Here is a 27,432-nt window from a genome sequence, read left to right on the forward strand (position 1 = left end):
GGAACTGGGCAGGGAACAGGAGGCTTTAGTGTCACACACGTCTCAGGTAGGACGGACCCTCACTGAGCCCAGACTGTGACTGGTCCTAGCCAGGAATGTGTCTGGGGCTGGTTTGTGTCACTCTAAGGCCGTGTCTACACTGGGCGTAAGAGCGACGCTGCCGCGGTCGATGTTCCGGGCTCTAGGGAAGACCAGCTGATTGGAACTGAGCTGTGCAGAGTCTTGTAAAGGGAACCTCAACTTCTCTGGGTATTTGCTGAGTTTTAGATGAGGGTTTATCAGAAGGGACATTGTGGGCTCAGGAACAAGGTGGGTGGGGCAGGAAAAGCTGCTTACAGGCAGGGGAATTAGCTCAAGTGGTAGAGGGCTCACTTCGCATGTGAGAGGCAGTGGGGTTGATGCCCACATTCTCCAGCAATAGATGTTTGCTGCTTCTTCTTTTCCACAGGCAGAGCCAGCCAGGGGCTAAGTGCTTCCAGGGGCTCCTTCCCTCTTCCATAAAGCAAGGGGCTGGTTTCCGCAGTCCAGGGGGTGTCATGTTTGCCTCACAGGGAGGAGTTCTCTGGCTAAAATCAGGCAGGCAAAGTCCAGCCTGTAACACCCAGCGGAGGGGATTCACCTGCCTGAGGACGGTGGGAACAGACCAGCACTTGGGAGCTTGGCTGCCAGCTGCTTAGCACATCTGGATACAGAAGAATCCCAAGACTTGGTTCTGCCAGGCTCCAGTTTCCCCTCTTCTGTTTCTTTTCAGCTCCCTGCAAACTGCCTCCCAGCTGTGGGTGAGGCTGAGTGTGTGTGAAACCAGCTGCGCTTTGGATGATTTTGTTAATTGTTTAAAAAGCCTCAGGCACCTCTTCTGCCTGGGGAGGTGTCTGGAATAGACGCCTAGTGTGACATCACCCTGGGGTTTTACCCCTTTGACCTCACCCAGAGACTCCTGAGAAGTCTATCTGCTGTGTCCAACTCTGCCTCAGGCCAAGTGTTTGCATGTTTCATATCTAAGGAAACTCCTCCTCCCTTTTTCCCTGCCAGTCCTTCCTGAGCAAGCTGTACCCTTCTGTGCCAATATACCAATAAAGTGTATTATCCCACCACGTCCCTGTGATACCAACTTCTTCCTGCTCATTACCCATTGTTTCCATGTGTCTATACCAGCATCTAAGACACAGATTAGATTTTGCTTCCCAGTGGTCCCTCGTCCCTCCTTTATCTCTGCGGTTACAGCCCCTGCTCTCTCCCATTTCTGCCCCATCTCCCAGGTGTCCATGTTGTTCACTTACCTGTGGGCTTTGGTCACCTGCCCCCATCAAACCTAGTTTAAAGCCTCCTCACTAGGTTAGCCAGTCTGCACCCAAATACTCTTCCCTTCCTCGACAGGTGAACCCCGTCCCTGCTGAGCAGCCCTTCCTGCAACAGCATCCCATGGGCAAGGAGGCCAAAGCCACCTGCCCACGGAGCTGTAGCTTTCTGTGCCCAGGAGGCCAGAAACCGCCTGGACTCCATGGCTGGAGTGAAATGGGGAATGGCTGCACTTTGGGAGTCAAAAGTGTTGTCTGGAAACATAAAGAGCCATTTTAAAGAGGCTTTGGAGGAGGGCACCATGGCTTAGCTGGCTAAAGCACCTGCCTCATAAACAGGAGATCCTGGGTTCAACTCCCAGTGGTGCCTTGTTGTAACCTTTGCTCACATTTTCCTAGGTCCTTCTGGGACACAGAAGAGGCCTCCCCTGGGCACCCATGGAACTGCTGGTTCAGGAAAGGCTGACTGGGGAGGGATGTTGGGAAGAAGGAAACAACAAGCCTGGAGCCAGTGCAGGGGCTGCTGTGACTGGCAATAACAGGGCTCTCACTGCAATTACTGGGACAGGAGAGTCAGCACCACACACACTTGTGAATGTGTGAAGGAGTCAGGGCCTAGAGAGCCTGAGGGTGCAACCTCTGCAGCTCCTGCAGCCATGGAGAGTCAGGGTCTGTGGGCATCAGGAGCTTCTCACTTGTGGGGGAGAAACCTCTTGGGACTTGTGGTTTCCTTCTTCCCAACACACCTCTGCAATCAGCCTTTTCCTGAACCAGCAGTTCCATGGGTGGCCAGTGGAGGCCTCTTCTGTGTCCCATAAGGGCTTAAGTAAATGTGAGCAAAAGCTGCAACAAGGCACCAATGGTAACTGAACCCAGGTGCTGTTGTCTATTAGGCAAGTGCTTTAGCCAGCTAAGCCACGGTGCCCTAATCAGACCCACCTCTAAACTGTTCTACTGTATGGTCCCAGACAACACCATTGTCTCGCAAAGTTCAGCCATTCCCCATTTCCCTCCTGCCTTCCCACCCTGGTGGTGTCTGGCTCCCTGGGCACAGAAGGCTACAGCTCAGTGGGCAGAGGCTCTAACATGCACATCTCCCCCAGCCACTGGGACTGTGGAGTTGCCTTTGAGGTTCTGCAGGGTTGGGGGAGGGCAAAATGCAGCAAACTTTGATTCTCTGGCTTGTAAACCTCTTGGTCTCAGGGTTTAGGTTGGAGTCCCCAGGTGGGGGCCCAGCCTCCTTCAGTTTGGTCCCTTCCTGAGGGCACAAAATTAACAACAGAGAATTCATTTGCCCTGCAGCAATCTCTGCTGGCCAAAGGGTTAGCAACTGAATATTTGCCCAAGTTTAAGTGCAGCAGAAAATACTTTTCAGTGTGTTTCTGTGGTGTAGTGGTTATCACATTTGCCTAACATGCAAAAGGTCCCTGGTTCAAAGCCAGGCAGAAACACAGGGTCTGCTCTTATTGAACTTCCCCTGGGTACCCACAAGGCCGTTCTAAGGCCTGCCTCCGGGTGCAGGGATGGGTGGCCTGTGTGCTGGCTTTCAGGAGCATGTGGGAGACAGCTCAGCAGGTTAGGCTGAGATAGGAGGATGCAGGGCTGGGGCTGAGACTTCTCAGCAGTGCTTTACCTGGGACCAGGTCATTGCAGCCACACAGTCCAGGACCCACCCTGGAAGTGCCACTGCTGTGCACCTTCAGGGCAGTGTGGCTGTGGCCTTTGGTGCAAGTGGACACAAAGCCACATAATGTCCTGCCTCATGCCCAGACCCCAGCCACCCTGTTCCCCTTGCTTTCTTCCCCCCCAGCTCACCCAGCACCCCCAGCTTCCTTTGACACCCTCCCTTGTTCCTGCTTCCCCACCCTGCTGCTCCCTGCTGCTCCTTCATCCATATCCCTTATGCTCCCTTTCTCCTGGCCACACACAGAACACACGGAACTACTTGGCGCTTCTCAAGCCAGGCCCTGCAAGGAGCCACCAGGCAGGAACCAGCCCTTGGAGCTCAGCTTGCACCCGATCTGGGAGTTTCCCACCACATCTCACCTGAAAAGAGGTGACTTGTTCTCCTTCCATCTGACCTTACGTCTCCGCTGTACGTCTCCGCTCCCTTCAGAGGTCTCCGCTGCCTCGGGACCCACCTCCTCAGGGCGCTGCCCCTCTGCCACTGGGCTGGGAGTGGGAGACTCCACAGTCTCTGCACTTGGGCTGAGAAGTCTCACTGGGACTCGTCTGTTGATGGCGTTAGTCAGCCCGATGGCCAGCCGGATCCATTCCGTAGCGCTGCCCGAGAGGGAGCTTTACAAGTGCCCAGTGTCCATTGGTATTTTCTGGGGCTCTGTGTAGGGGATTGGGCTTGGCCATCTTTTCCATGGGAAATGCCTCTTCTTTGGAACAGCAGCTCCCAGGAGTTCATGGAACTTCTTCTTCTCAGCTTGGGAAAGGGACAACTCAGGGGGGATGGGAAAGATATTTGTGCTGTGAAAACAGCAGGGCCCCCAGGGAAACTGGTAAATAATCCCAGTGCCCAGGCCTGATGTTACCTGCCCCCACACAATTCACACAGCAAACCTGGCTCCCCGAGCACAGGGGGAGTCTGGGGGCTCATTGCTGGGCCGTGGGGTGAAGCAGCAAACCAGCCTCCTCCTGTGGGGCCTGTGAGTGTTGCTGAATCTGGGCCCCTGCACCTGGGGAAAGGCAAACAAAAGATCTGGGGGCCACACAGAGACCCCGCTGGGCTGAGCAGGAAGTGGCTGGGACTTTGCTTTGTCTTTGCCTGTGGGCTTGTCTGTCTGCAGCCTGGAAACCTCCTGGATCCTCAGACCACTGGTCTGGATGGAGCGTTACAGACGTCGGAATAATGGAATCGCTGTGTAGACGCTCCCATTGTTATTGCAGTGTAATGGCCGTTATGCCCAAGGAACGCTGCTGTGTAGATGCAGCCTAGGAGAAATGCTTTCATGAGCATGTGGGAGAAATGGGGAAATGAGGTCACCTCTCTAGACATAAAAGAGATGATTTAAGAAAAGAGGATGTGTCAGGAGTGGGATTTGAACCCACATCTCCATTTGGAGACCAGAACACCCAACTAAGGGAAAGACAGGTCCTTGAGTCTGGCGCCTTAGACCACTCGGCCATCCTGACACCCATACAGACATCTCTACAGCCACCTCCAATGGCAGTTTTCTTACATGTGTGAGTTGCTCAGGGAGGCGGTGGGAGCACCTCTCTTTCCCCACCTAACAGCTGCTCTACAGCCCAGCTGGGTTTATCCCCACTCACCCTCATCTACCGTTGTGAGGTGTTTTGCAGGGAGCTGACAAGAAAGAGAAGAGGAGAAAACTCTGGCCAGCAGAACTGAGGCCTGGGATTCTCCTGTGCCAGGGAGTCTGTTTCAGTGCCTGTGGATCCTGAACTGGGTGTCTCCTGGGCTTTTTGGCTCCAGACCAGGGGTGTCTCTTCGGCAGGGCGATGCTTGTTCCCGGGGCTAACGCTTATCTCTGGGACACACTTTGTGCAGGGACCGTTGGTCTTTGTGCCACAGTACGTGTCTGGGACGTGGGAGTGAGGAACCTGCCTCAAATAGACACGTATCCGCCCCAGCAGTGTTCTGCTTGAAACCCTGGAGCCCTGGCTTTAACTGGTGCCTGGCACGTGGGGAATTAGATCTAGGGGGAGATTTCTAGAGCCCCACAACAGCTGCTGCTCACATGCAGATGTGCACATCTGTCTGGGGTTACTGGGCACCCGGACTGCTTCCTGTCCCTGCCAACCTGGGCAAAGCGGCATCACTGCCTCAGGGGTTCCTCTCCTCAGCGCGCTACAGAGAAAGCTCTTCTGTGTTAAAGGGCCTCAGGGAGCCCAGAGCAGAGGGAGCTGGGAATCTAGTCCCATTGATCCCCTCAACATACACACACAGTCCCAGCCCCAAGCCCCCCCACATCCCTAATCCTGTGCCCTGACTCCCATATCCTCCCACATCCTCACCCCTGCCCCCCACTGACACGCTCCCGAAGTACCTACCTTGAGCCTCCCACACTCCACTCCACACTTTAATTTCTTACAGGTACTGTCCTATCACAACCCCTCCCCCAACTTCCTGCCTTGAGCCTTCCCCTGCCCAAGGGGTGGTGCCCAATAGAACAGTCCCTGTAAGAAATGTGTCACTTTCACCCCTGGGAGCAGCTCAGCCATGCAAAGGGGCTGCCTGGGGCAGGACATTAGCCCTGGAGGGCAGGGGTGGGTGTGGCAGTGACATCACAAGGGCCTTTTGCAGCCCCTCAGCTTATTGGCTAACGGAGGTTGAGAGCCTGTGTGGGGGCAGGGAAGTAGCTTCCTGAGAAATGTGCTGGGCTGCTGGCCGGGAGTGAGCCAGGTAAGTCTCCCAGCCAGAGCCTGCCTCTGGCACCCCAGCCCCTCCCTTCCCCCACCCACTGGTACCCCATGTAAACCAAACCCTCTGCCCCCGTCCTGAACCCTCACCCCTCCCAGATCCTGCACCCCAATCCTCTGCCCCAGGTCACAACCCAACCTCCTGCAACTGTTCCTGCACCCCAGTCCTCTGCCCCAAGCTCCTGTCTGCACCAACCTGCATCCCAGACCCCCTCCTCCTCCGTTAATAGCATGGAAAAGTGCAGCCCTGGGAGTGGTTCCCAGCAAAAGTCATTGCCCAGGCCAGCCCTAACCTGTCCAGCAACCCAGCCCCCCCCCCCAACTGCTTAATGAGCCCTGCCCTGCCACGGGCTCAGGACTCTGCCCATGGAGCTGCCATGTCTTCTCCAGAGCCCTTAGGCTGGCACCGGGGAGGACTGAGTCCAGACAGTGCCCAGCAGAGTCCAGCGAGGGCAGAGGGAAGAGCTGGGATGTGGTGGTGGGGCCAGGGGCTGTTCTGAAAGGCTGCAGGCGCCGTTAGACCCTTTTCTCCTTCCCTGTCTCACCCCAGCGCTGAGCAACACTCAGTGTCGGTCTGAGCATCCGTCCTGCTCTGGGACGTGTCTCTGTGGCAGGAACCTGCCCAGGCGGCTCTCGCAGTGAGGCCCCTCCCTGGCAGCACCGAGCAGTGAGAGCTGAGTGAAGGGGGGGCAGGTCCAGGGGGGAGAAGGCTCCATGACTGTGTCAGAGGGAGGCTCTGCCCTGGCCAGTCGGGAATCGTTGCCTCTCCGAGGGGCCCAGGCCTGGTGGCTCATTTCCCCAGGTTACTGAGTGGGGGCTGGAGCCAGTTCTGGGTTGTCTCCTCCAACAACCAAACAGAACCAATGGATCTTGTGCCGACCTGACACTGCGCTGGGCTAGTGCTGTGTGTGCCACAGAGCTTCCTGCAGGGCTGCCCACATGGCAGAGGGGAGGGGCAGTTTGAGTCACCAGCTCTGCCCTTCTGAAGGGCTTGTGAAAATGGCAGGTGCTGCCTTGGCAGTGAGGGAGAGGTGGGAAAGGGGCCCTGAGTGAACCTCTTGTGTCACAGCTGCTGTAACAATGAGGTAAGATGAATGAGTAGGCAGATGTCAGGTGAAAAGTGAGGCTGGTTTCCCTGACTGGGAATTGGACCCAGGCCTCAGCAGTGAAAGTGCTGAATCCTAACCACTAGACCATCAGGGACACCTACACATGGCTCTTTCCTTACCTACACTAGCCTTTCACAGGCCACTTTCTCTCCCCTTCAGGACATGGGTCCATTTTCCATTGTCCAGTCTGAGCCATTCTAGTGCTCCCGGCATGTGGCACTGCCCCCCGGCTCATGGTGCGTGTGTGGCTCCACCCTGGGTGCACAGTGCATATACAGCCCCTCCCCCTCCATGCAGGGAGCTTGTGGTGGCAGGATGCTCTTGTGCTGCCCAGCCTGGCCCTGCCACCACCGCCGGCGTGCAACCCAGGGTCCCCTGGGGCAGGCCATGCAGAGCCCCACAGCTGCATGGGGAAGGGCACTGCTGTCAGGTGCTGTGGAGGTTAATGCAGCCCCAGGGAACTGCTGCAGCCTGCCAGGAGCCAGGGCCTGATGCCCACTAGCTCAACCCTTAATCCAGTCCTGATGCCAACAGTAACAGCCCCACTGCTGGTAACTCACAGAGGCCCTTGCTGCCCGAGGAAGAGGTGTGGGCAAAACACAGACCTCGCTGTGAGCAGGATTTGAACCTGCACAGGGAAACCCTATTGGATTTCTAGTCCAACACCTTAACCACTCGGCCATCACAGCTCTGGGCAAAGTGGATCCAGGGAAACTGGTAAATAATCCCAGTGCACAGCCCTAATGTCACCTGCCACAGAGTTCACACAGCAAACCATTGCAACAGCTGTGCAGAGGAGTCCCAGCCGTTCTGCTCTTAGGCTGCCTTGGAGGTGAGTTCTGCTTCAAGGTCTTCCCTCCTCCTTCTTGGTCTTCCTTTCTCTTTTCCTTCCTCTTCTCTCTTCTTTTCCTTCTTCTTGTTGGTGTCCTTCTTGGCCAATGTAGACGTGCTTTTTCCGGAAATCCTTATAACGGAAAACTGTTCCATTTTAAGCATTTCTGGAAAAGGGTGCCAGTGTAGACGTAGCCCTAATGTGTTTCTGTGTCAATGCGCATAAACCAGGCAAACCCATCTCAACTGAAACAAGTTAAAATCTGCTGTGTCTGGTTTCTATTCCCATCAGTTCAGCAAGGGTGTGATCTGAAGGTCCTTGGTCTACCTGGGCTGTGCTGTGCAGAAGAACAAGAATCACACCCACTGGGGGAGGAATGGCCACTATCTTTAAATCTTCTGGAGTTTGATTTAGCAAGTCCCACTAAGACTCACTAAATCAAATTCAGAGGGTACCCCACCAGCTTCCAGTACTTCTGCTCTTTGCTCCCTTTGGGTTCCTGCAGTAGGGACATAGCCAGGCTCAACTGACGGAGGCCAACTCTCGCTATGTAGGGTATGTTTACACTTGCACCCTCTTTTCCAAAAAGGGATGCAAATGTAAAGATTGAAAACTGTAAATGAAGCCACCAGGGACACATACAATGGGCCTGCAAAAAAATGAAACAGCTGAGCACTTTGCAGAGAACAGGCCAGAATCCTGCTGGGAGAGGCTCCATCATGCACAGACTCTGCGCAGGGCCAGGCTGCTGGGAGGAGGCTCTGGCCATGGACTTTCCTCCCCTCTCTGTTACCTCCTGCACCTGGGGCTGAAAGGGTTGTGGGCTGCCAGACAGTCCTGCCCAGCTGCCTTCCCCAATGGGAGCAGAAAATGTTTATTGGACAGCTCACACATTGTCCCAAATGCACTGGCCTGAGGGCCTTAATTCTTGCTGCCCCTGGGTGCACCCAAATGCCCCTTCTGAAGGGGTGGCAGGCTCCCCAGCTCACTCCCCTCCTGTCATACAAAGCTTGCAAATGGGGTTGATTTTCCTCCATCTCCCCTTGCTTGCTGCTGCGCTAAAAGAAATCTTGAAACCAGCCCCGTCTCCTGTCACTGGAGAGATGGCCCTGTGCTGGGATATGAGAAAGGATCCCAGTGATGCTCATCGCAGCCAAGGAGAAAGAAGGGGGCTCTGGGTGGAAGGAAACTAAGTAAAACAGGTCCCAGTGGGCATGAGCTGGGCACCAGCTTGGCCCAGTTGAGTGAGGGGAGGTTGGTCCCATGGTGTCAAGGGCAGCGCTCAGGACTCTGCTGCTCCTGGCAGGGAAGAAGCTGGGAGGCAAGGTGCTGGCAGCAAGAGATTCCAGCTGCCTCTTTGCCCTGGGTCTGCCGGCCGCCAGGCACCTTCCTGTCCCCAAAAGCAGGGGACCTGATGCCCAAATTCCTGCTGCTGCAGTGGCTACCTCAAGGCACCAGCTGGGGGGCAGGCTCTGGAGCCCAAGCCACACGGGGAGACTCAATATGACCGGGAGGCCTGGAGCATGTGAGCCCTGCACAGAGGCTGCTGCTGGGGGCCTGCTTCAGTGGCCCAGCAGCTCAAGTTCCCCTGAACCAGCTTCTCCCCCTGGAGCCACCCCCCAGCGCTGCTGAGGCCCCTGACATGAGGCAGTGGGACCATCAGAGGAAGGTGCCAGCCTTAGCCCTTCCTCCCAGCCTCCTCCCCCTCCCAGGGTCTTTCCTTAGCCCCTCCCCAGTTCTACATTCCCCAACCAGAGAGTTTGTTCTTTCAACAGGGAAAGTCTTGTTTGTGTTACCAGCAGTGGGAGGGGGAGAGGAAAGTGGGAAGAGGGTATGTTGTGGGGGGGGGGGGGGATTGGTGTGTGCTGGGGGGAAGGCACAGAGGGCAAAAAATGATGAGTAACATTAGTTCGAACCAAGGGGCTTGGTTTGAATTAATGCAGCAGCCCCTGACGCCCTTTCACTTTCAAAACACTGCATGGGTGAGAGTATGCAAATGAAGTGTGCACTATTTAAATCCCTGCTTCATGTGCAACTCTGGAGTGTCTACTTTGCTAGAAATAAGACCCCAGTGTAGACACACCCACACAAGGGCTCAGCCACAGGAGCTAAGATTTCCACCAAGGACTGGGATTGAACCAGGGGGCCCTTAGCACTTCACACTAATACACCCCCCATTCAACTACTTCAGCTGGTATGAGGGCTGCTCTGACATCACCACTTCTCCCTCAGGGATACTTTACTCCCCAGCCATGCAGAAGGGAGATGCTGTTGCTGGTGGCCCTGCAAGGCAAGATGAGCTTTGCCTGCCCCTCACACCCTAACTCGCTACTTGGCCCCATTTCCTGCCTCCCTTCCTGGGCTGACCCAGTGGCTGACGGGCTGTGGCTGCCAATGGCGGGAAGAAGAGGTGGTGAGACCCTGGTGCCAGGAGGGCCCACCCACCTCTTTCCTGCTTGGACCTGGCTCCCAGCCTCCCCCCATGGCCACAGGGGTGTCTGGTTTGGTGACCTGCCTTTGTGTAGCTGCCTGCTATGGACAGGGAAGGAGAAAGAAGCCCTGGGAGGTGAAGCAGCGGGAGGGAAGCAAGGAGCAGAGTGTCAGCTGCCAGCCGAGAGTCACAGGTGCCCTCTGCCTCCTGGGACCGCCCCTCCCTGAGCCGCCAGCCCCCTGTCTCTCATCGTGCGCCCCTTGGGGAGTCCACTCGCTCTGGGCTCCGGGGGCCTCCCGCTCCCATAGGGAATGACACAGCCCTGTGCCCTAGCCCAGAGCCACTCCCAGCCCGTGTGAAACAGGAGGGTTCATTGAGCATCTGACACAGCACAGGGACCCAGGCAGGCAGCAGGGGCTGCGGGTGAGGAGTGAGGGCACCAGAGAGGGCAGGGAAACAAGTAGCACCAAGACTCTTGCCACCAGGGTCTGGCCACCCGACTCCCTGCCCAGGCTGCTGGGCCCCCGACCACTTCAGCTGCTGGATCAGCCCGGGAGCTAAGGCAGGAATGGGGGGAAGGAGCCAGTCAAACTGCAGGTGGCAGGAAACACCAGTCACGCCTTCCTGGGCCGGGCACGACGGCATCATGTTTGTGACACGGCTGCCAGACATCCCGGATGGTTTGTTAGTTGCTCAGTGTGGGGAGCCTTAGATGAAACATTTAAAGGTCTCTGGCTCAACCCCAGGCTTTGGCATGTCTCTTGGTGTAGCAGGGCCCTCTGCTCCCCAGCCATGCTAGTGCCCTGTGACATCCCCTCATCCATCTTTGCCACAGCCCAGCACTGGAAACTCAGGTCCATCTGATTAACCCCCTTCGCTTCCAACTCTCCCTGGGTATGTCTACACTACCCTCCTAGTTCGAACTAGGAGGGTAATGTAGGCATACCGCACTTGCAAATGAAGCCCGGGATTTGAATTTCCCGGGCTTCATTTGCATAAGCCGGGCGCCGTCATTTTTAAATCCTGGATCGTTCAAACCCCGTGCTGCGCGGCTACACGCAGCACGGACTAGGTAGTTCGGACTAGGCTTCCTAGTCCGAACTACCATTACTCCTCATTCCACGAGGAGTAACGGTAGTTCAGACTAGGAAGCCTAGTCTGAACTACCTAGTCCATGTCACGTGTAGCCGCGCAGCACGGGGTTTGAACGAGCCGGGATTTAAAAATGACGGCGCCCGGCTTATGCAAATGAAGCCTGGGAAATTCAAATCCCGGGCTTCATTTGCAAGTGCGGTATGCCTACATTACCCTCCTAGTTCGAACTAGGAGGGTAGTGTAGACATACCCCCTCAGAGTTGCTGCTTCCTTGGATAAAGTCCCCTCCCGCTGTGCGTATGGCTGGCAGAGGTTCCTAGATGGATCAATTCACATGCAGCTTCACTGAAACCCCCCTCGTTCCTCTGCACCCAGATCAGTCCGTGTCACTGGCTCAGGGGTTTCTCTCCCCAGCGCACTGCAGGGAAAGCCTTTGTGTGTTAAAGGACCCCAGGGAGCACAGAGCAGAGGGATCCTCTCAACACACACACAGTCCCAGCCCCAAGCCTCTCCCACATCCCTAATCCTGTGCCCTGACTTCTCTCTCCTTCCACATCCTCACCCCTCCCCTGAGCCCCGCACCACTCTCACACACTCCCCTACTTCCTGCTTTGAGCCTCCCCCCGCCCAAGGGGTGGTGCCCAATAGAATAGGCCCTGTAAGAAATGTGTCACTTTCACCCCTGGGAGCAGCTCAGCCATGCAAAGGGGCTGCCTGGGGCAGGACTTTAGCCCTGGAGGGCAGGGGTGGGTGTGGCAGTGACATCACAAGGGCCTTTCGCAGCCCCTCAGCTTATTGGCTAAAGGAGGTTGGGAGGTGATGACCTCACAGAGAGTCCATGACAGTGGCTAGGTGGGACAGGCTGCAGGGCAGGGGCCATCTCAGAGCCCCCCCCCCACTCCATGGCTTTGCTGCAGGGAGTCTCCTTCTTGAGAGTTGCCTTTGAGGCCTTTTTGGAGCCTTCTCCTTTCCCACGACTGACTGACCTAGAAGACAGACGTCCCTGTGGAGAAGGGAAGAGACACCAATAAGGACAGCTATAGCACAGCAGGGGAATTAGCTCAAGTGGTACAGTGCTCACTTTGCATGTGAGAGGCAGTGGGATCAATGCCCACCTTCTCCAGTGCTGGAGGCAAGCCCCAATTTTCTTTCTACTGGAAAAGCCAGCCAGGGAGGGGGCTAAGTGCCTCCAGTAGCCCCCCCTCCACTTCCTACTTGGTCTCCCCGAAATCCAGCCATGCTGGGGCAGAAAGCTGCTGGACACCAACCCTCATGGGCCAATCAGTGGCAGGAGCACTGGAGGCAGGTTGCAGGTGGGGCAGAATTAGCTCCACTGGAAAAGTGCTGCCTTTGCAAGTGAGAGGTAGCAGGATTCACTCCCATCTTCTTCCACTGACTTCCTGCTGCCCCAACTCTTATTCCCACAATGCACTTTGTGCAGGGGCCATTGGTCTTTCTGCCAAGGTGCGTGGCTGGGAGCCAGGACTCAGGACCCTTCCCAAAGTATATGAACGCCACCTCTCCGTTCCACTCACACTGTCTGGCTGCTGCACACATGGGCTGAGCTCAGGGGCCAGGTGGGTGACCTTCCCTGCAGCTGTGATGGCATCAGACCCCTCCCTCCCACCTGCTCAGTCTGGAGATGGAGCTCCAGTGGCCTCAGACACCCAGCGAGAGGAACAAAGCTCTCTTTGTTGAACCTCAGTGCATGGAAGCTGAAGCACCTGAACCTTGCAACAACCAGCTGCGCCCCAGTAGGTCCCACTGAGATTTGAACTCAGATTGCAGGATTTAGAGTCCTGAGTGCTGCCCCTTACACCATAGGACCTGTGGTGGGAAAGTGCAGTGGGCACCTCTGACTCTCAGCTCTCAGGCTGGCCTCTGCTCTCCTGCCTTCCCTCCAGCTGCTTCATCTCCCAGGACTCTCTGTCCTGTCCCAGCTCTGCTGCTTTCAGAGCAAATTCCTTGTTAGGGCCAGTCAAAGCCTCTCCTGATCAAGTGGTCTGTGGTTCAACTCCAAATTCCCCCTTGGAAAAAATTCCTTCTAGTGGGAATATTTTCGTTTCCCGTTCCATCACACTCTGGCTTTACATTGCTTGAGGTTCTTGACATTAATAAGAACCCTTAATGCAGAGCTACTCAACTTTGGAAGCCCCGGGGCCACAATGAATGGCATTTAACCAGGATGGACAGGGCAGGTGTCCCTAGATTGTGTATACCAGAAGCTGGGAATGGGTGACGGGAGGGATCACTTAATAATTGTCTGTGCTGAGGATTCCCTTGGGAGAATGAAATTGGCTGCTGTCGTGAGACAGGATCCTGGGCTAGTTGGACAACTGGCATGGCCCAGTCTGGCTGCTTTGATGTTCTGTTTGGTTTCTGTTCTTGTCCCCTCTGGGCAAGGGAGAATGGACCCTCCCCCTCATCCTGAAGTGGACAGAAAATTGCCTGTGAAAGGCTAGTGTGGGTGAGCAAAGAGATACATTTCATGTGTCCTTGGTGGTCTAGTGGCTAGAATTCAGCTCTCTCATTGCTGTGGTTTGGGTTCTGTTTCCAGTCAGGGAAACCAGCCTTCTCCGTATTCATGAAATCTGCCTGGTCTCTGCCCTTCTCCATCATGGGGAGGGCCAGTGGGTGGAGGGAAGGGAGGGGCTGGGGTGCCAGAGGGAGGCTCTGACTGAGAGACACTCCCAGCAGCCAAGCAACAATTCCCAGGCAGCCCCTTTCCTGCCCAGGCAGTATGGGTCATACACATGGATGAATAAGAGCAAACCTGGCTCCCAGAGCACAGTGGGAGCTTGGGGGCTCCTTCCTGAGTCATGGGGTGAAGCATCAAACTAGGCCATGGAGACAGGGAGAGGTTCTCTGAATGGGCCAAGGTTGCCCAGCTCTGCCCCCAGCTCCCTGCCCCACCCATGGACGTGCTGGCTGCCAGGGGGCTGTTTGCATTGGCCTCTTTTGTTTTCTTTTCTGCTGAGAGATATTGGGACAGTTGGCCAGGGCGTCCTGCAGTTGCCATCTCCCTCTGTGCAGGTGCTGTCCAGAGCCCCGACTAGCAAACGCTGACACTGCTGTTAGGTCCAGACCAGAGGGGAGTGTTGAAGGGTTATTTCGGAAGAAGGGTTTTCTCCCCAAATAACTGCATCTAAACAGTGTTTTTTATTTCAAAAGAAAGTATTTCGAAATAGCGCCCGGATGCGATTATGCAAATGTAGCGTGGGATATTTAAATCCCGGTTTCATTTACAATTTCGAATGTCTCCATTTGCATCCCTCTCCTGAAAGAGGGTGCAAGTGTAGACATATTTTGGGGTATTGCAACCTCCCGGCACTCACCTAATGTTCCCTCCTCGCTGCCTGAAGACGTTTGGGAGTCCCCCTGCATCTGGGGACCGGCTCCAGGGTGAAGGTCACAAAGCTTCTGGAATCTTCCTTCTCATCCTGGAGCTGCAGGTCATCAGCATTGTCATCCTGAAGCTGCAGCTGCTGCTGCCCAGGTGTCTCCATCCCAGACTCCACAACTATCCCTGAAGACAGGGGCTCCTCACACCCCAGGATTCGGTCCAGTTCCTCACAGTATGCACAGTGCTGCGGTGCTTACCCAGCACGGGAGCTGCCCTCACAGACCCTCACATACCTCTGCCACAATTCGTTGACCTTGAGCAGAAGTGCTCGATCTTAGCCCAACGACCAAGAAACAACATTTACAGCAACAAGCACGATAACAGCTCTTGGTCCGGATCCCCGAGCCACACAGAGTATCCAGAAGCCACTTCCCCACCTCTCCCTTTGCTGCTCTAGAGCTTAGCCCAAAGTCTGATAAACTCTACTCTCCCACCCAACAACCTCTGGGACTCCTCTCCCGCCCGGCTCCTCACACCACGGAGAGTGCAGGGCAGCCACTACCCCAGCATCACCACTCCTGATTTTAGCCAATTGGTCAAGAAGTTATGCTTTACCCAAACCAACAGGCACCCTCTGGTCTCCAGCTCGCATCACGGAAGATATGGATTTCCCTCACTAATTTTGCCACTGAACAGTAGCCATGGAATTGGTGGCATAGTGGTGAGCATAGCTGCTTTCCAAGCAGTTGACCTGGGTTCGATTCCCAGCCAATGCATGCTGGAGAGGGAGCATCCAAGTTCCTTACTGACCTCTTACTTTAACCCTGAAAAAACAGGTACAAATGGGTCCTGCAGCTATAGGCTGCCACTCACCACTTTTCATCCTGAGAGTATGCACAGTAAAGGGTGCTTCCCTGACATACCCCTGCCGCAATTCCTTGACCTTGGTTCTGACTTGGTCTAGGATGCAGTCTAGGAAAGGAAGGAGGTGGCCTTTCTTTGTAAGACCATTGGCCATTCGGCCATAAATGTCTGCATTCCTCCGCATGGACTGCAGGGACTCCTCCTCCGACCACAGCTTCAAGAGGGTCTTTATCTGTGGCCCAGACCATGACGGTGCCTGGCGTTTGCTGCCCCTTGCTTGATTTGATTCCCAGCCAATGCAAGGTGGGAAGGGAACAGGCAGCCTCCTGGGGGAGATCTTATTTAACCCAGAACAACAGGCACAAGTGGGTCCCACAGCCAAGGGCTCCCTCTCACCGCTTTTTGTGGGGAGCAGCTCAAACACCCTGTAGTGTGTAGTCTCAGAGATTGCCCCTGTCCCACCTGGCTGTTGTCATGGACCATCTATGAGGTCACTGCCTCTCAACCAATGAGCTGAGGTGCTGCACAAGGCCCTTGTGATGTCACTGCTGCCTTGCAGGGCTCATGTCCTGCTCCTGGCCAACCCTTTGGCCTGTTTGAGCTGCTCCCCCTGTATCACTCCCACTCGCTCAGGGTATGTCTGCACTGCAGAAGTAAACAGGGTCTCAACCACTGTTTCCAATACAGCCAGCTGAAAGGGGAGAGCAGTCCTAGGTGTGGGGACACTCCTTCAGTTGTGTAGCCTTGCAAGATAATCAGCTGTTGATATGGAAATACAGCTCATGCTGGGCTGGGAAAGGAATCCGGGCTGTGGCTATGTAAATCCAGTTCAGCCAGTGCTGTAGGCCTGATGGAGGATCGGTTGTGAGAATGGAATGTGGAGTATTGTAACTAATTTGGCTGTTGTGGGGTCACAAACCATTTTATCTCTAACTGTAGGAATTGTAAAATATGACACCAGTGCTTGCAGGAGAGACACTGTCACTGAAAAAAGTCTGGGATGGACGAGCCTTCCCCTTCCAGACTCAAGTGGAGTGGACTCTGGGTGTGGGGGGAAGGAGCGTGAACCCGCAGGCCACATGTCCTCCAGCCATGAGCTATGAGACGGGTTCATTCTGCCTCTCCCTCCCCCACTACCCATTCTAAGGATAGACCTAAAACAGACTCCTTAAGGAATCTCTTTGTTATTTTGAAATATTATTCCAGTGGGGGCTGGAATCTTTTGTCCAGCCTAGGCGGGGGGCCAAGAGCTGAAATCACCAAGGAAACTGACAAAGAGCAGAAATCACTGGGTTTAGCCCAGAGCCAGACCGATCCCGCTCGTAGAAGCAGCAACTGGCAGGAGCAATCAGCCAGCAGGGTGAACGATAGGGGCAAGAGCAGGTAGTTGGTAGGTGGCCAGTAGGAACAGTGGCAGGTGGCCAGCAGGGTAGCTGGTGGGAGTAGCTGGCAGCAAGCCAGTAGGAGCAGTGGCGGGTGGCCAACGGAGTGGGTGAGATGCCTCCTATGCCCACTCCCTCCAAGAGTGGGAGGTGAACTCTGAAAATCACGCCTGAGCTCTTATCTGCCCTGAGCAAGGGCAGCAACTGCGAGTGGGGTACAGAGAAAGTTTGGGCATGTGAGTGGGACACGTACATTGCTGGACTTACATTGCTGGCAAAGGACACTGCTCAAGCCACTTGAGCCGAGACTTATTTGTGGGTTGGTTCTGAACCCTGCTTGTGGTATTTTCCCAGGCGAATGCCACGTTACTTCTCACCCTCTTTCATTCAATTTTCTTTTCTACATTCAGACTCTGTGCTGGTGAATGGGGAAACATCGCCTCCCCGAGGTACTCGCGGGGGGGGGTGGATTTCCCAGGCTGCTGAGTGGGGGCTCAAGCCAGTTTTGTGTGAGATGAATGAAGAAAAACCCCTAGACATCGAACCCAGGCCTGGCTGCTGCCAGCACTACCTGGCAGAAGAGATACACTAGCAGGGGGAGTGACCAAAGCACAGGCCTCGCTATGAGCAGGCTTAGAAATTTTTCAGGGAAACCCTATTGGATTTCTAGTCCAACACCTTGACCACTTGGCCACCACAGATATGAAGACAGCAAAGCGCCAGGGCCAGGGGAACTGGCAGATAATCCCAATGCCCAGGCCTGATGTCACCAGCCACACAAAATTCACACAGCAAACCGGGCTCGTAGAACAGGGGAAGTTTGGGGGCTCGTTGCTGGGCCGTGGGGTGAAGCATCAAACCAGCCCCCTCCTGTGTGGCCTGTGAGTGTTGCTGAATGTGTGCCCCTGGAAATGGGAAACAAAAGGTCTGGGAGCCACACAGAGACCCTGCTGGGCTGAAGTCCCAACGACTCCACTTTGTCTTTGCCTGTGGGCTTGTCTGTCTGCAGCCTGGAAACCTCCTGGCTCCTCAGGCCACTGGTCTGGATGGAGCATTATAGAAGTCGGAATAATGGAATTGCTGTGTAGACGCTCCCTTTGTTACTGCAGTATAATGGCCGTTATTCCCAAGGAACGCTGCTGTGTAGATGCAGCCTGAGAGAAATGCTGAGCAAGGGATCCTGCAATGTCAGGGGAGTCATTGAAATGAGGTCACTTCTCTAGATATAAAAAGGAAGCCATGTCAGGAGTGGGATTTGAACCCACGCCTCCATTCAGAGACCAGAACACCCAACTGAGGGAAAGTCAGAACCTTGAGTCTGGCGCCTTAGACCACTCGGCCATCCTGACAGCTGTGTGAAGATATTCAACCGCAGTTTTCTTATATGTGTGAGTTGCTCGGGAGGCAAAGGGAGCACCTCTCTTTCCCCACCTAACAGCCTCTCTACAGCACAGCTGGGTTTATCCCCACTCACCCTCATCTACCGTTGTGAGGTGTTTTACAGGGAGCTGACAGGAAACAGAAGAGAGGAAAACTCTGGCCGGCAGAAGCGAAGCCTGGGATTGTCCTGTGCCAGGAAGTCTGTGTCAGTGCCCTTGGGGATCCTGAACAGGGTTGATACTTGGGGTGGGGCCGGGGGCTGTTCTGAAAGGCTGCAGGCGCCCTTAGACCCTTTTGTCCTTCCCTGTCTCACCCCAGCGCTGAGCAACACTCAGTGCCGGTCTGAGCATCCGTCCTGCTCTGGGACGTGTCTCTGTGGCAGGAACCTGCCCAGGCGGCTCTCGCAGTGAGGCCCCTCCCTGGCAGCACCGAGCAGTGAGAGCTGAGTGAAGGGGGAGGCAGGACCAGGTAGAGAAGGCTCCATGACTGTGTCAGAGGGAGGCTCTGCCCTGGCCAGTGGGGAATCGTTGCCTCTCCGAGGGGCCCAGGCCTGGTGGGTCATTTCCCCAGGTTACTGAATGGGGGCTGGAGCCAGTTCTGGGTTGTCTCCTTCAACAACCAAACTGAACCAATGGATCTTGTGCCGACCTGACACTGCGCTGGGCTAGTGCTGTGTGTGCCACAGAGCTTCCTGCAGGGCTGCCCACATGGGAGGGGCAGTTTGAGTCACCCAGCTCCGCCCCTCCTGAAGGGCTTGTGAAAATGGCAGGTGCTCTCTTGGCAGTGAGGGAGAGGCTGGAAAGGGACCCTGCGTGAACCTCTTGGGTCACAGGTGCTGTAACAATGAGGTAAGATGAATGACTTGGCAGGTGTCAGGTGAAAACTGAGGCTGGTTTCCCTGACTGGGAATTGAACCAAGGCCTCAGCAGTGAAAGGGCTGAATCCTAACCACTAGACCATAAGGGACACATGAACAAGGCTCTTTCCTTACCTACACTAGCCTTTCACAGGCCACTTTCTGTCCCCTTTAGGACACGGGTCCATTTTCCATTGCCCAGAGGGGACAAGAACAGAAACCAAACAGAACATCAGAACAGCCAGACTGGGCCATGCCAGTTGCCCAACTAGCCCAGGATCCTGTCTCACAACAGCAGCCAATTTCATTGTCTAGTGGGAATCCTCAAGACAGACATTTGTTAAGTGATCCCTCCCGTCACCCATTCTCAGCTTCTAGAATACACCAGCTCAGGACACCTGCCCTGTCCATCCTGGTTAAATGCCATTCATTGTGGCCACCAGGGCTTCCAAAGTTGAGTAGCTCTGCATTAAGGGTTCTTATTAATGTCAAGAACCTCAAGCAATGTAAAGCCAGAGTGTGATGGAACTGGAAAGGAAAATATTCCCACTAAAAGGACTTTTTCCAAGGGGGCACTTGGAGTTGAACCAAGGACCACTTGATCTGCAGTCAAACACTCTGCCACTGAGCTACACCCCCACAGAAAATGGTGTCTGCAGCCAATGTTGGGAACTGGACAAGGAACAAGAGACAAGAGGCTTTTGTGTAACTCACATCCCAGGTGCCACCCTTGGGCTTGGTCTCCACACTGAGCAGGCGGGTGGCAGGGGTCTGATGCTGTCACAGCTGCAAGGCAAGTCACCCACCTGGCCCCTGAGCTCCATGTGGGCAGCAGCCAGACCGTGTGAGTGGAACAGAGACTCGTGGGGGGCGGGGATTTGTATATTTTAGGAAGGGTCCTGAGTCCTGGCTCCCAGCCACGCACCTTGGCAGAAAGACCAGCGGCCCCTGCACAAAGTGCATTGTGGGAATAAGAGTTGGGGCGGCAGGAAAGGGGCTGGCCCCTCAGCACCAGCGAGCCGGTGGGAGAAGATGGCAGTGAATCCTGCTACCTCTCATGCGCAAAGGCAGCACTTTTCCAATGGAGCTAATTCTGCCCCGCTTGCAACCTGCCTCCAGTGCTCCTTCCACTGTCTGGCCCAGGAGGGCTGGTGTCCAGCAGCTCTCTGCCCCAACGTGGCTGGCTTTTGGGGAGAGCAAGTAGGAAGTGGGGGCTGGGGCTGGGGAGGGGGATACTGGAGCCACTTAGCCCCCTGGCTGGCAAAAAGAAAAATTGGAAATTTCTCCCCTCATTGGAGAATGTGGGCATCCATCCCACTACCTCTCACATGCGAAGCGAGCACTCTACCACTTGAGCTAATTCCCCTGCTGTACGTACAATGGTCTTCTTGGAAGCTCTTCCCTTCTCCACAGAGACGTCGGCCTTCTAGGTCAGTTAGTCCTGGGAAAGGAGAAGGCTCCAAAAAGGCCTCAAGGGCAGATCTCAAGGAGACTCCCTGCAGCAAAGCCATGGGGGGGGAGGGGGGGGGCTCTGAGATGGCCCCTGCCCTGCAGCCTGTCCCACCTGGCCATTGTCATGGACTCTGTGAGGTCATCACCTCCCAACCTCCATTAGCCAATAAGCTGAGGGGCTGCAAAAGGCCCTTGTGATGTCACTGCCACACCCACCCCTGCCCTCCAGGGCTAATGTCCTGCCCCAAGCAGCCCCTTTGCATGGCTGAGCTGCTCCCAGGGGTGAAAGTGACACATTTCTCACAGGGCCTGTTCTATTGGGCACCACCCCTTGGGCTGGGCAGGAGGGAGGGGGAGGCTCAAGGCAGGAAGTTGGGGGAGGGGTTGTGATAGGACAGTACCTGTAAGAAATTAAAGTGTGGGTGACTCAAGGCAGGGATTTGGGGAGTGTGTGAGAGTGGGGGCTCTGGGCAGGGGTGAGGATGTGGGAGGGTAGAGAAGTCAGGGCACAGGATCTGGGATATGGGGGAAGCTTGGGGCTGGGACTGTGTGTGTGTGTCGAGGGGATCCCTCTGCTCTGTGCTCCCTGAGGCCCTTTAACACACATGGACTGACCTGGGTGCAGGCCAATGAGGGGGGTTTCAGTGAAGCTACATGTAAATGGATCCCTCTAGCAATCCCTGCCAGCCACACGCACAGGGGGAGGGGACTTTAGCCAAGGAAGCAGAAGTAGCCAATCTGAGGGAGGTTTAGAAGCAAAGATGGGCTGCTGTGAGGGTGGATGAGGGGATGTCACAGGGCACGAGCATGATAAGGGGAGCAGAGAGGGCCCTAGCTGCACCCAGAGACATGGCAAAGCCTGGGATTGAACCAGGGACCTTTAAAGGGGGAGGGATAGCTCAGTGGTATGAGCATTAGCCTGCTAAATCCAGAGTTGTGAGCTCAATCCTTGAGGGGCCATTTAGGGATCTGGGGCAAATCTGTCAGGGATGGCACTTGGTTCTGCCATGACAGTAGCAGACTGGACTTGATGACCTCTTGAGGTCCCTTCCAGTTCTATGAGATAGATAAATGTTTCATCTAAGGCTCCGCACACTGAGCTGCCAACAAACCCGTCTGGCTCATTATTAACTGTCCAGGATGTTTGGCAGCCGTGTCACAGCCTGAGTGTTGCTCAGCACTAGTAGGAGACAGGGAGGGACAAAATGGTCCTTTCAGAAAAACCCCCAGCCCTAACCCCAAGGACCAGCCCTTCCCTCCACCCTTACTGGGTTCTGCTGGGAATTGCCTGGATGCCAGCCCACCCCAGTGTCAGCCTAAGGATTGACTGGTTTGTAAAAGCTGCATCCTGGAAATGAGGAAGCAGCTAAAGTGTCTCTGGTGGGACTTGAACCCACAATCTTTGAATGTCTAGCTGGGCTCACATTAACCATTACAGCTTAGAAGTCCAACATGCTTTCCATTGCACCTCATGGGCTGGTGAGTTTGATATCTCCACTCTCTGCTTTGTAGCATGGCAATTGCTGGAGAGTCTGTCTCTTTTCGGAGAAGAGGTAGGAAGAGGGCCACTGAAATTAAAGGATAGAGCTGTAATTGGAGAATTGAGAATGTGGGCATTGATCCCACTGCCTCTCGCATGCTAAGCAAGCGCTCTATCACTTGAGCTAATTCCCCTGCCTGTGAAAGGCTTTGCTGCCTCACCCACCTTGTTCCAGAGCCCACAACATCCCTGTGAGTCTACTTGTGAGACTCACACGTGTGGGCCGGCTAGCTCGGAGGTTTAGGACGTGGTGCTCATATCACACTGACGCGTCTTAAGAGCAAGCCCCTTATTTCAAGCTATAACAGGCTCGCTATTCCGACGTCCCTGCATGGGGATTTATTGCCAAGTGCTGTGTAGCCAGCCCCAAATTACAAAATAAGCTATTTCAAAATAGGCACATTGATAATTTTGAGCTATGGGATGCACCCCTAGTGAGTTAGAGCTGAACTCTGCCCCCAGCTTCACCCACCCACGTACTGATTCCCTCACTGCCATGGGGCTGTTTGCATTGGCCTCTTCTCTCTGTAGCCAGGCTTCAGCCAGGACTGTGACCCGGCTCCCTGCACCTGGGCCCTGCATTTCTCATCCCTTCAGAGACACTTGCTAGTGGAGGAATAAATCACAGTCACATGAGTGTAGATTATGAAACTTTGTAGTTGTTGTTGCCTTGGAAACTCCCCACAGACCTTCCCCTGGGGTTCCGGGCAGCCACTCACATTGCACAGCTCACTTCGAGGTGAGGGTGATGTGTAGACGTGCCCATCCTGTTGAGGGCCAGCCTGCTGGGGAGAGGCTCTGGCCACTTCCTTTCCTCGTGTCTCTCAGACTGTGTCTACACTGCAGGGCTACGTCTACACTGCAGGCTTTTTGTGCTAGAGCAACTGCTCTTGTGTAAAAACTTGCAGAGCGTCTACACTGAAGGCACATATTGGCGCAAGTAAATGTATAGTGCAGCATCAGACAACAGGGCTTCTTGCACAGAAGTTATTGCTCTCCCCATGAGGAATAAGCCCTCTTGTGCAAGAAGTCGTACACAAAGAGGCAGTGTGGACCAGCAACAGGGGTTTCTTGCTCAAGAAAGCCGAATATCTAAAATGCCCATCAGAGTTTTCCTGCACAGGAGAGCGTCCACACTGCCATGGCTGTTTTTAGAGAAAAGCACTTCTCTTGTGCAACAGCACATGGCAGTGTGGACACACTGTTGGGCATGACCTTTTGCACAAAACAGTTCTTGAGGAAGAAGTTTGCAGGGTAGATGTAGCCAGGGGGTGTTTGGGTTTGTTACCAGCACTGAGCTTTGTACAACAGCCCAGGGAACATTGTGAAAAGCCAAAACCTTCCTGCCCTGGATGTCCTTGGCCAGTCAGCAAGTGGTAGAAAGGTTCCCTGAAGTGCTGACTTCAGGTGATTTGAAGCACATCCTACCAGCTCAGATGAGGTGGCTGAGTGGTTAAGGTGATGGACTGCTAATCTATTGTGCTCTGCACACATTGGGTTCAAATCCCATCCTCATTGGGTGTTTGCAGCCCTTTCTCTTGCCTCTCTCAGAGGTTCAGTGCCAGCCCCTCCTGCAACCCTGCCTGCCCCAGCCCCTCCTGCTGCAGCCTGGGAAAGGGGAAATCTCCACAGAGACACTCCCAGCTGGGACCCTCAATCCCTTCTGCCCTCAAGGGGAAACTTCACAAAGGAGATTCCAGGCAGCCAGGCTATGGGGGGGTCTCTGAGATGCCCCAGCCCTGCAGCCTGTCCCGCCTGGCAGTTGTCATGGTCCCTCTGTGAGGTCACTGCCTCCCAGCCAATGAGCTGAGGTTCTGCAAAAGTTCCTTGTGATGTCACTGCTGCCTTGCAGGCTCATGGCCAGCCCCTTGGCATGTGTGATCTGCTCTCCCTGCCCCCGTCATTCAGGGCTGGTTCTGGGGCTCAAGCAGGGAACATCAGAGGCTTCTCAGGGGGCCACATTGCTAGGCCAGGAGCCCTCCTGTGGAGCTATGAGTGTTGCTGTCCCTGCTGTACAGACAGGGCCATAGAGCCTCAGGAGGCTGCAGCGGTGGGAGACACTTCCCTGGTTTCGGGAGGGAGACGAGATTTCAAGTCCCATGACTAGGAGCCAGCTACTGATACCCATGGAAAGCTGATTTTCAGAGGGTTGTGATCAGCCCTTCCTGTGTATCTGGCTTCTTCAAAGGGGCTAAATAAGGAGCTAAAAGTTGAAGAAGGAACAGTTAGAAGGTGAATTTCTGTCTCTGGCACTGTCCCACCTGACAAAGAATTTACATTCCTCTGCTTTCTGAGACAGTTGGCAAGGATGCTCCACAGTGGCTGTCTCTCTCTTTCACTCTCTCTGCAGAAGCTGTTCAGACCCCTCACTAGCCAATGCTGGTGTCAGGTGCAGCTCTGAGTGCTAAAATCCCAGGCGTGCAAAGTCAGAATGAAGGGGATGCATTTTGCTCTAGAAGTGACAGCCGGAGGGAGGTGGCTGCAGCAGAGCAGGGTCTGTCTGGAGACAAAGCGGAGCCTGAGGATGAGAAGGCCCATGAGAGGCAGAGACTCCAGAGCGGGGGGGCTAGTTATTTGGTCTGGCAAACTGGCATGGCCCAGTCTGGCTGCTTTGATATTCTATTTGGCTGTTCTTGTCCCCTCTGGGCAAGGGAGAATGGACCCTCCCCCCCATCCTGAAGTGGACATTAAATGGCCTGTGAAAGGCTAGTGTAGGTGAGCAAGGAGACATGCTTTATGTGTCTCTGATGGTCTAGTGGTTAGGATCCAGCACTTTCACTGCTGTGTCCTGGGTTCAATTCCCAGTCAGGGAAACACCTGGCAACTTTTACCAAACAACTCCATAGTCAACTTTCATGGCCTTAGTCAACTTTATTGCCACATGTTACAGCAGCTGTGACCCAAGAGGTTAACTCAGGGCCCCTTTCCCACCTCTCCCTTACTGCTAAAAAAAAGGGTCTAATGCTGCCAGCAGCCTTTCAGAACATCCCCCAGCCCTTCCCTCCCCCTTGGCTGGGCACTGTCTGGACTGAGGCCTCCCCAGTGCCAACCTAAGAGCTCTGGAGAGGACAGGGCAGCTCCAGGGGCAGAGTCCTTTTTTCTGCAGTAGTTCAAACCCAGCCCCTTGGTTCCAACTAACTTTACTCCTCATTTTTTGCCCTCTGTGTCTCCCCTCCAACACACCCCCTTTCCCACTACCCCTCCCCCCCCCCCCCCCCCCCCCCCCCCGGTAACACAATCAGGACTTTTCCCTTGAAAGAACAAACTCTCTGGTTTTTATGTGGGGACTGTAGAACTGGGGAGGGGCTTGCAAAAGACCCTGGGAGGGGGAGGAGGCTGGGAGGAAGGGCTAAGGCTGGCACCTTCCTCTGATAGTCCCACTGCCTCATGTCAGGGGCCTCAGCAGCGCTGGGGGGGGCTCCAGGGGGAGAAGCTGGTTTAGGGGAACTTGAGCTGCTGGGCCACTGAAGCAGGCCCCCAGCAGCAGCCTCTGTGCAGGGCTCACACGCTCCAGGCCTCCCAGTCATATTGAGTCTCCCCGTGTGGCTTGGGCTCCAGAGCCTGCCCCCCAGCTGGTGCCTTGAGGTAGCCACTGCAGCAGCAGGAATTTGGGCATCAGGTCCCCTGCTTTTGGGGACAGGAAGCCAGGCCCGGGCCCTTTTAGCCACTGGGGCTGTACAGGCTGGAGCCTCCCCCTGCCAGATCTCTGCCCTGCTCCCTGCAAAGCTCACATTTTTGCTTTTTTCTGCTTCCCTGTCCATAGCAGGCAGCTAAAGGAAGGGAAGTCACCAAACTGAACACCACTGTGGCCAGCATGGGGCTTGAACCCATCACCTTGGCATTATTAGCACCACGCTCTAACCAACTGAGCTAACCGGCCTACAAAAAGGCAGCTCACCAGTGGCCCTTTCAAGAAAGGCGTCTCAGGAAGCTGCAGGGACGTCTCTGCAGCTGCCAATGGCTCTTCTCTGACAGGGTCACTAGCGACTCACTGTGACATGGGCTGGCTAGTCCAGCTGGTTTGAGGGTTGGTCAAGGTGGCTGGTGGCCGGCAGACCCAGGGCAAAGAGGCAGCCGGAATCTCTTGCTGCCAGCACCTTGCCTCCCAGCTTCTTCCCTGCCAGCTGCAGCTGCAGCCCCTTTCGGCCACTGGGTCAGCCCGGGAAGGGAGGCAGGAATGGGGCCTCAGCTTGCAGGATTCCGAGTCCTGAGCGCTGCCCATGACACCAACCACCCCTCAATCAACTGGGCCAAACTGGTGCCCAGTTCATGCCCACTGGGACCTGCTTTACTTGGTTTCTTTCCACCCAGAGCCCCCTTCTTCACCTGGGCTGCGAGGAGCATCACTGAGATACTCTCATATCCCAGCACAGGGCCATCTCTCCAGTGACAGGAGACAGGGCTGGGCTTCTGACCTGCTCCACTGACACCTCCCGTCCTTCCATCAGTCAGCTCCATCACTCAGGGCATGCCAGGGAGCTGAGCTGAGAGATTGTGCCCTTGAGTGGCATTCTCAGCCAGCCAATCAGCTTTGTGAGGAGTTCATTTAGATGGGGCAATGAGCTCTCTTGTTAGGCCAGCAAGGAAGCAGCCAAGGCCCCACCCCCAGGGAGCCGGCTGGAGACCATGTGGAGGAGCCGCTGCCTCTCCCCTGTGTAGCAGGCACTTTCCCAGGGTGGCAACTCTGGGGCCCGTCTCCATCGCTTCAGTCACTGCCAGGAAATGGGAGAGCGAGTGGACTCCCCAAGGGGCGCACGGTGAGAGACAGGGGGCTGGCGGCTCAGGGAGGGGCGGTCCCAGGAGGCAGAGGGCACCTGTGACTCTCGGCTGGCAGCTGACACTCTGCTCCTTGCTTCCCTCCCGCTGCTTCACTTCCCAGGGCTTCTTTCTCTTTCCCTGTCCATAGCAGGCAGCTACACAAAGGCAGGTCACCAAACCAGACACCCCTGTGGCCAGCCTGGGGCTTGAACCCACGACCTGGGCGTTATCAGCATCAAGCTCTAAACAGCTGAGCCAGCAGCCCACGAGGGGCCCTTTGGGAAAGACCCCACAGGCAGCCACGAGCTCGTCTCTGATGGGGCCACGGGTGACTCACTGAGATGTGGGCTGGCTAGTGCAGAAGTCAGAGGATCAGGAGCCTGGGTGGGTTCAGGGGGGCCTTGAACAGGAGCAGGTTCGGGGGAGGGGCTGCTGGGCCACTGACGCAGGTGACCAGTGGTTGGCAGCAGCGCTGTGGGCTGGGCACATGGTCCTAGTTTCCTGGACATACAGAGCCTCAGGGAAGTCACTGCAGCAGCAGGAATTTGGGCATCAGGTCACCCCACTGGGGACAATGGAGGGAAGAGAAGAGTTTTGCCTACTCTTGGAGAAAGCAGGCCAGGCCAAGGCCCTTTTAGCCACTGGGTCTGTGCAGGCTGGATCCTCCTCCTACCAGTTCTCTGGCCTGAGTCCTGCAAAG

At 55.3% G+C, this 27,432-nt stretch overlaps 1 protein-coding gene and 11 non-coding genes across 12 annotated transcripts in view; 5 read left to right on the top strand and 7 right to left on the bottom strand.

Annotated features, from left to right (window-relative positions):
* The window catches only part of LOC142821517 (uncharacterized), a 191,127-nt gene that overhangs the window by 112,902 nt on the left and 50,793 nt on the right, over nucleotides 1-27,432 (bottom strand). The gene's annotated exons all lie outside the window — the stretch shown is intronic.
* TRNAM-CAU (transfer RNA methionine (anticodon CAU)) lies at nucleotides 1,595-1,668 on the top strand. The gene has a single exon. It is a non-coding gene; the product is annotated as a tRNA-Met (tRNA).
* TRNAV-AAC (transfer RNA valine (anticodon AAC)) lies at nucleotides 2,677-2,749 on the top strand. The gene has a single exon. It is a non-coding gene; the product is annotated as a tRNA-Val (tRNA).
* On the bottom strand, nucleotides 4,334-4,442 carry TRNAL-CAA (transfer RNA leucine (anticodon CAA)). Its single transcript has 2 exons — nucleotides 4,405-4,442; nucleotides 4,334-4,379 (listed from the first exon to the last, which is right to left on the bottom strand). It is a non-coding gene; the product is annotated as a tRNA-Leu (tRNA).
* On the bottom strand, nucleotides 6,822-6,893 carry TRNAE-UUC (transfer RNA glutamic acid (anticodon UUC)). The gene has a single exon. It is a non-coding gene; the product is annotated as a tRNA-Glu (tRNA).
* Nucleotides 7,407-7,488, bottom strand: TRNAS-AGA (transfer RNA serine (anticodon AGA)). The gene has a single exon. It is a non-coding gene; the product is annotated as a tRNA-Ser (tRNA).
* TRNAG-UCC (transfer RNA glycine (anticodon UCC)) lies at nucleotides 15,205-15,276 on the top strand. The gene has a single exon. It is a non-coding gene; the product is annotated as a tRNA-Gly (tRNA).
* Nucleotides 17,987-18,095, bottom strand: TRNAL-CAA (transfer RNA leucine (anticodon CAA)). The gene is made up of 2 exons: nucleotides 18,058-18,095; nucleotides 17,987-18,032 (listed from the first exon to the last, which is right to left on the bottom strand). It is a non-coding gene; the product is annotated as a tRNA-Leu (tRNA).
* TRNAC-GCA (transfer RNA cysteine (anticodon GCA)) lies at nucleotides 19,550-19,621 on the bottom strand. The gene has a single exon. It is a non-coding gene; the product is annotated as a tRNA-Cys (tRNA).
* On the top strand, nucleotides 23,410-23,492 carry TRNAS-GCU (transfer RNA serine (anticodon GCU)). Its single transcript has one exon. It is a non-coding gene; the product is annotated as a tRNA-Ser (tRNA).
* Nucleotides 24,716-24,787, top strand: TRNAE-UUC (transfer RNA glutamic acid (anticodon UUC)). The gene has a single exon. It is a non-coding gene; the product is annotated as a tRNA-Glu (tRNA).
* Nucleotides 25,781-25,854, bottom strand: TRNAI-AAU (transfer RNA isoleucine (anticodon AAU)). Its single transcript has one exon. It is a non-coding gene; the product is annotated as a tRNA-Ile (tRNA).

Source organism: Pelodiscus sinensis, chromosome 31 (genome assembly GCF_049634645.1).
Source record: "Pelodiscus sinensis isolate JC-2024 chromosome 31, ASM4963464v1, whole genome shotgun sequence".
In the NCBI taxonomy this organism is placed as follows: domain Eukaryota; kingdom Metazoa; phylum Chordata; order Testudines; family Trionychidae; genus Pelodiscus; species Pelodiscus sinensis.